Here is a 7,853-nt window from a genome sequence, read left to right as displayed (position 1 = left end):
CGCCTTGGCCTCCCAAAGTGCTGGGATTACAGAGAATTACAGTTTAAGCTTTAATCATCACTGTTACGTGCTTAGCAGAAAGTCAACAGTGTTGAGTGCCTTGTTGAACGCATCATCACTATCATCACGCTCTTCCTCCTTTTTCTCCTCAATGTATCTAGCAACAGTCCTAAAGAGTCATTAGAGTTGATTTATTACTTCTTGGCAGTGAGATGTAAGGTGCAGTCCCCAGAACCCTTGATCTTCTTCCATGGGAGTTTCTCTTTCCTCAGGTTTCTTTTGGGACATACCTGGTCAGGAGAGGAGCCTCCATGGTAAATGATGTTAGCATGCCATGAACTGTGTCCCTCCTTTCCCCACTGCCCCAAACAGGATGCTCCACATCTTGTCCTGCTGCCTCCCTTGTCACTTGTCCCACAGATAGGCCTGCTCCAGGTTCACACAATCCCTGCCCTTCCTCCCCAGGCTCCTCCCTTCACACCCATTATCACCATTCCTGGAAGGTCCCTGCTTCTTCATGGGCTGCTGAGGGCCATGGGAACTGGGCACCTGGTTGCTGCTTTGATATGCCCAGTTTGACAAGCTGTTTGTGAAAGAGGACCTTATCTGTAACCACGCCCAGGGTGTGCCAGGAAAAAGGCCCCCCAACCTAATACCAGAATTTCCTTGTGTCAGAGCTATCCGTAGGGCCTCTGAGCTTGTACCCTTGCCCTCTGCTTAGTTCACAATCAAAGCTCTCGTTATAATAGGAGGGATCCACAGGAAAACAGCATCTGTTGTGGATTTAAGGAACTTACAACTTCTCTGAAAACTATATACTCAAGTAAATACATTAAATAACTGGGGTCTTGATAGAGTAGGTGTTTCTAAGTATTCAGTGTTGAATACAAAAGAATGAGATAATGTCCTTTGCAGGGACATGAATGGTGCTGGAGGCCATTACTCTTAGCAAACAAACACAGGAACAGAAAATCAAATACTGTATATTCTCACTTATAAGTGGGAGCTAAGTAATGAGCACAATGGAACAAATAAAGGGGAGCAACACACACTGAGGTCTTTTGGAGGGTGGAATGTGGGAGGAGGAAGGGGGTAAGTAAACGTAACTAATGAGTACTAGGCTTAGTACCTGGGTGATGAAATGATCTGTACAGCAAACCCCCATGATACAAGTTTCTCTATGTAATAAACTTGGATTTGTATCATTTAAAATAAAAGTTAAAAAAGAAAAGAAAATCTGATGCTGTGAGGTATTTTTGTCTTAAATTAAAAAAAATAATTGCTTGTTTAATTTTCACAAGATAAATATGTCATGGTATCAAGTATACTGGACTCTTACCTTATTATATCCTTTGGTAATATTTATAGAAAAATAGAAATCATTCTCTGGTTGTAATCATTTTAAAAGACATAACTACTTTCTGTAAAAGCAGAAATAAATTGGATTAATTTTAAAAAACACATATGAATCAGACAGTGAGAATAAACAATGCTAACATTTGCCATCTTTGTTTAATATCATTGGTTTTCGTTTTTGTCTTTTTGAGACAGTTTCCTGTTCTATAACCCAGGCTGCAGTGCAGTGGCACAACCACAAGTCGCTGCAACCTCAACATCCCGAGCTCAAACAATACCCCAACTCAGCGTCCTAAGTAGCGGAGACTACAGGCATATGCATATGTATACCTGGAGATGTATATATATATATATATATATATATAGCGAGAGAGAGAGAGAGAGAGAGAGATGGGGTCTCCCTATGTTGCCCAGGCTGGCCTTAAATTCCTGGGCTTAAGTGATCTTCTTGCTTCAGCCTTCCAAAGGGCTAGGATTACAGGCTTGAGCCATCACAACAGGCCCACCATTGGTTTTTATACAGAGAAAAAAAAACTTAGAAATTGTTAAGCAAATACTATGAAAAATTGTAATATATATTCTTATATGTCATATTTTTATTTTTTAAACTGTATGAGGATTAATAAACAAAATTTAGTATTAATCTGTCTTTTAAAACCATACATAAAGTTAATGAAAAAGCTTGTAACTTCCTGCAACTGAATTTTATATTCAATGCTATGGTTTTGCTACTAGTCCAAGTTGAAATATAGATATCTACCTTATTCAATTTAAATTCTGTTTAATATCTTATTATATTTTGTTGATCCATTTGTCCCAATTCATATACTCATCTCTCTTTCTGTGAGCATTGAGGTTAGTTTTTCCTTCCTAATTTTGCATTCCGATTGGCATTTATTCCCTGAATTGAAAATGACTATTCTATGATGATTCCGGTAAGTATTCAATTTCATCACACCGTCATTGACTTCATACTAACAAACAGTTGACTTCACATGGCTAGCTTCTTTAAGTTTCCTTAGGCAGCAGCTCTCTACAATTCTCACATTGACGATATCTGTATTTTGTTAGCTCAAACCTTTCTGGACATGTTAAATATTTAGAAATATAAATTTAATCTACTTCTTAAGGTACATCTTGAGAAGTTTGTGAGCCGAAAAAGACATGGGGGAACCACTTAATGCCACAGCACATTGTTTTACATTATTTGGAATCAGTAAATTCCTTCCCAACTTTTCGCCATGACTGACACCAAAGAGGAGCCTCCAAATTTACAGGGAGTAGAAGGAAATCTGCTCTTCTCTGCTCCCTCTGGGTTGCTAGAGGACATGTGAACCCTCAGTTGTTTTCTGCTGAGCAAAAGCAAAGTCCATCTTGGACTTAGATAGCTCGCCAAAGTATTTGCTGGAAGGGGACCTGACTTGTGACCACTCCCAGTGTGTGCCAGGAAGAGGCTTCTACTGGTGCCAGAATCAATGCCGTCAATGCCCTGTCTAGGCCCCGAAACTCAATCCTTGCCTCCACCCCTTTTGTTTGAATGATGTGGTTCTTATCTTTCTGATCCTAATATAAAGCTCCTACAGCTACTTGGCCTGAGAAGCCACCTCAGATTCAGCCAACAGGTAAGTGGGCATTACAGGAAGAAGGCACCTCTGACATGCACTCTAAAATCTTGGGGAAAATACAGTATGAGTTTTTCTGCTAAAAACTCATCTCTCTGTCCAGGAGATTTTAGCAGTAATGAAGCCTCAGTGGGATCCAGGGTTGTTTTTCGATTACTAAGTCTGTATAATCCCCAAACTCTCAAAAGAAACATCTGAAGCTCTGGATGTCTCAGAGGACCTTCCTGGTCTCAGAAATTCTGAGAGGAGGTTTTAAGGAAGGTAATAGAAGCTTTGCTCTCCACCTCTCAGAACCTCCTTCTCTGTTGACCAGGCGGCCCAACTTGGTGACAGGCATCCATTCCTTATCCTCTGCTTTGCCTCCGCGAGCTCCGCGGCCTCGGCCCCGGCCCCTTCCACGGCCGCGACCCCGGCCCCGGATGCCACTGCCGAAACCTCCGCGGAAGCCACCGCGGTTCCCCATCCCGGGGCCCCCAGGGCCTCCGCGCCCCCCCACCCGCCCCCCGCCGCTGCACCGGCGTCATCCGCCATTTGGTGTTTTATTGGAGAAGAAGCTTTTTTTTTTTTTTTTTTTAACATCTTTTTTTTTATTATTAAAAACAAAAGTTGCAGGTAAAGGGTGGTCTCCCCAAACAGGCTCCAGGTGGTTGCCATCTCGTGAGATTGTTGATTTGCCTCTTAATCAAGAAATTCATTGCAGAGCAGCATGGCTCAGACCAGCTCATACTTCATGCTGATCTCCTGCCTGATGTTCCTGTCTCTGAGCCAAGGTAAGATCTCTTTTCTACCAACCAACCCTGTCTAGCCCTGAAGCCTTCACTCTATCCCCAAGCTTATAGGTCTGAGAGAGAGAGAGAGAGAGAGAGAGAGAGCGCAGAATCACCATTAAGGATTGTTTTGTGGTGTTTAGTGATCTTTATTGCTGATCTCATCACATTTATCCACATCCACATCCCATTTAGGAGTTTGAGCTAGAATTTAAAATAACCCCTTATAAGCCACTGCCACAGTTGGCTGAGTTTATCTGATTAAATTTATACATGATGGTGGATTTGGGGATGTCAGTGTGTAGAGAGTCACTAATGGGGTGGAGAACTGAGGAGAGCCTTGTGTTCAGGGAAACCAAGGAGAGGCTTGTGTGAGAAAAGTAGAAGCCTGAGTTCTTCAAGGCAGAAGATCCTGAGTCCCAGACATAAAAGGGAAACTGGAGACATGTTTCTTTAGCCTATCCATTCTGTGTTTTTACCCTGATCAAAGAAACCAAAGAGAGAACATATAGGATACAGGAACAAAAATGAACAGTCATCCCATAATAGACTGTATTCTGTTCCTATATATAGGAGCATCACACACTGGGGTCTGTAGGGGGGAAATAAGGGAGGGACAGCAGGGAGTGGGGAGTTGGGGAGAGATAGCATGGGGAGAAATACCAATTATAGGTGATGGGGAGGAAGGCAGCACATAACACTGCCATGTGTGTACCTATGCAACAATCTTGCATGTTCTTCACATGTACCCCAAAGCCTAAAATGCAATTTAAAAAAAAAGAGAAACCTCAGAATCTTCCACCTCACCTTCCAGCCTTTACCTTACCCTGAGACCCTCTTTTAATCGTCTCTTCTTTTTCAGGCCAAGAGGCCCAGACAGGGTTGCCCCAGGCCCGGATCAGCTGCCCAGAAGGCACCAATGCCTATCGCTCCTACTGCTACTATTTTAATGAAGACCGTGAGACCTGGGTTGATGCAGATGTGAGTGAGGAGGGCAGCGTGGGAAGGGAGGCTCATGAAGGGAGGGGAAGCTGCCACTCTCCAGTGTGTTCAGTGGATGCAATGACATAAAACTGAACCCCTTGCTACCCGATCATCAGCCCCAAACTTTCCAATCTACTTTATCCCATTATTCAGCACATTCCCAGCACAAAGATGCTGGTGGTTGATGACAGCATCATCAGGGACATTACTGTGTGTCCTTTTTCTGACATATCACCTTAAAGGACTCAGTATAATCCTCACACATTCCTCCTCCACTGAGTGCTCCATTTTCTTCCCCAACAGCTCTACTGCCAGAACATGAATTCGGGCAACTTGGTGTCTGTGCTCACCCAGTCTGAGGGCACCTTAATCAGTAGCCTCACTGATTAAGGAGAGTGGCACTGATGACTTCAATGTCTGGATTGGCCTCCATGACCCCAAAAAGGTAGGCTGCAGCCTTCTTTATCTCCTAATGATCAGGTTTGAGAAGTAAGAATGAGGTTCAAGCTCTGGTCTCTTAAGTACCAGTTTTTATCATTTTCCAGAAATCAGTCTGCTTACAGATCCTATAATGTTCTGTGTAGCAAGGTACACTGCAGATGTTTGGAGATACAAGTGGAAGGCTGAATTTTCTAGGTGTCCTGGGCATCTATGAATAAACTCATTCTGTCTACAGTCAACAGAACATCCTTATGCACCAACTTCTTACCTATTTTGTTATTGTCAGCATAATAAGAGAGACTAGATTGCTGACTATACAGTGTTCACTCATGGTAAAGAATCTACTGCTGGCATTTGGGAACATGGTATTATACTAAATAACATAACAACAACTAATGGCCAGCCAATGCTATGCTGGATATGAGGGTCGTGGGCCTCAAAGACAAAAATTCAAGAACCACTTTTTAAGTGAGCTACTCTGGATCTCTATGTCAAATTAGAAACATTTATTTCTCGGTGAAACAGGGGTAGTGATTTGGACAGTTCAGGAAAGAAGAAGTTGAGAGCAAAAGTAGAGGAAAGGAAACAATATTCAGCAAGACAACAAGGTTTATTCTTCTCATGTGTTTGGGCACGTTTCTGAGTGTACACACAGGCCCAGTGATTCTACTGATTTTTGAGTGACCACTGCCTCTGTTCTGGATCTTGCCCAACTAGAACCGCTGCTGGCACTGGAGCAGTGGGTCCCTGGTCTCCTACAAATCCTGGGACATTGGAGCCCCAAGCAGCACTAATCCTGGCTACTGTGTGAGCCTGACCTCAAGCTCAGGTAAGAGGCAGAGAATCCATCCACCTGTTTCTGTTCTCTGCTGCTTAGCTCTAAGGATGGGACTGGTACTGGGATAGAGGAAAGGTAGCTCTTCATCCAGGAAATGGATGTTTGTTTTTTGTCCTGAGTCCTAAAGCCAGGAGGGTCACAATCTTTCTGTTCTCTCATCTCAAACTCTTCTCATTGACTTATAGGATTCAAGAGATGGAAGGATGTGCCTTGTGAAGACAAGTTCTCCTTTGTCTGCAAGTTCAAAAACTAGAGGCAGCTGGAAAATGTCTAGAACTGATCCAGCAATTACGACAGAGTCAAAAATTAAACCAGACCATCTCTCCAACTCAACCTGGACACACTCTTCTCTGCTGAGTTTGCCTTGTTAATGTTAGTACTTTTACTCACCCAAGTCTTTGGAACCCTAGTAATGAAAATAAACACATTTTCATCATAGTGCTATCTTATTGTGTCTGCTATTTCCACAGCTGATGCCTGGGTGGTTGAGATGGGAGTGATTACAACAAAGCTTGCTCTGGCCTATCCACTTTTAAAAACTCTATCCACGTATCATGCATATTAGAAGTCAGTATTTAAGAACATACTTGGCCTTGCTTATGACAAGGTTGACAAGAGGGAGAGTTACCAAAAACCCACATGCTGGCATATCTCAAAGATATTTTGCATTCAGTTCCAGTCCTCTTAAATAAGTCTAATATCACAGAAAAGCAAGTCACACAGGTTTTTTTCTTATATTTTGCTTCCCAATGTATATAAATGTTTTGTTTATATTATACTGTAGTCTATTATATGAGCAATAACATTATGTCTACAAAATAAATATACATTATTTAATAAAATAGTACTTTATTGCTAAAAAAAAAAATGCTAACAATCATCTGAGCCTTCAGCAAGCAATATTCTTTTGCTGGTGAATGGTCTTGCCTCGGTGTTGATGGCTGCTGCCTGATCAGGGCAGTGGTTGCTGAAGGTTAGGGTAGAAGTGGCAGTTTCTTAAAATAAGACTACAATGAAGTTGGCCACATTGATTTGATTCTTCCTTTCATGAGTGATTTCTCTATACTATGTAATATTGTTTGACAGCATTACTCCCACAGTAGAACTTCTTTTAAAATTGTAGTCACCCTTTCCAAACCCTGCTGCTTATTTATCAACTAAGTTTATGTGTTGTTCTAAACCCTATGTTGTCAGATTAACAAGGTTCACAGCACCTTTGTCAAGAGTAGATTCCATATCAGGACACCACTTTCTTTGCTGATCTATAAGAAACAACTCCTCATCCTTTCAACTTTTATCATTAGATTGCAGCAATTCTGTAACCTCTTCACGCTGCATTTCTAATTTGAGTTCTCTTGCTATTTGTACTGCATTTGCAGTTACTTTCTCCACCAAAGTCTTGATCCTTTCAAAGTTATCCTTGAAAGTTGGAATCAACTTCTTCCAAACTCCTGTGAATAATGATATATTGACCTCCTCCCTTAAATCAAAAACATATTCTTAATGGCATCTAAAATGGTGTACCCTTCTTTCCAGATGGGTTTCAATTTACTTTGCCCTGATCCATCAGAGGAATCACTATTATGGCAGCTATAGTTTTGTGATATTTATTTGTTAAATAACAAGAATTAAAAAGTGAAATTACTTTTTGATCCCTAGGCTGCAAAACAGATTTTGTGTTAGAAGCAGGCATGAAAAAAATCATAAATCTTGCATATATCTGTATGCCTAGGTGACAAGGTGCATCATCAATGAGCAGTAATATTTTTGAAAAATCTTTTTTATGATATGTAGGTCTCAACAAATAGGATTAAAATATTTAACAAACAATGCCATAAACAGATG

The 7,853-nt window shown here is 41.4% G+C and overlaps 1 pseudogene across 1 annotated transcript; it reads left to right on the top strand.

The window, feature by feature from the left end:
• Window positions 1-2,950: 2,950 nt before the first annotated feature.
• Window positions 2,951-6,643, top strand: LOC100395386 (lithostathine-1-alpha-like; annotated as a pseudogene). The gene is made up of 6 exons (XR_013526334.1): window positions 2,951-2,978; window positions 3,679-3,748; window positions 4,608-4,726; window positions 5,033-5,174; window positions 5,888-5,999; window positions 6,194-6,643. The product of XR_013526334.1 is annotated as a lithostathine-1-alpha-like (transcript).
• Window positions 6,644-7,853: the final 1,210 nt, after the last annotated feature.

Source organism: Callithrix jacchus, chromosome 14, assembly GCF_049354715.1.
Source record: "Callithrix jacchus isolate 240 chromosome 14, calJac240_pri, whole genome shotgun sequence".
Classification (NCBI taxonomy): domain Eukaryota; kingdom Metazoa; phylum Chordata; class Mammalia; order Primates; family Cebidae; genus Callithrix; species Callithrix jacchus.
This window is presented reverse-complemented; position numbering and strand designations above follow the sequence as displayed.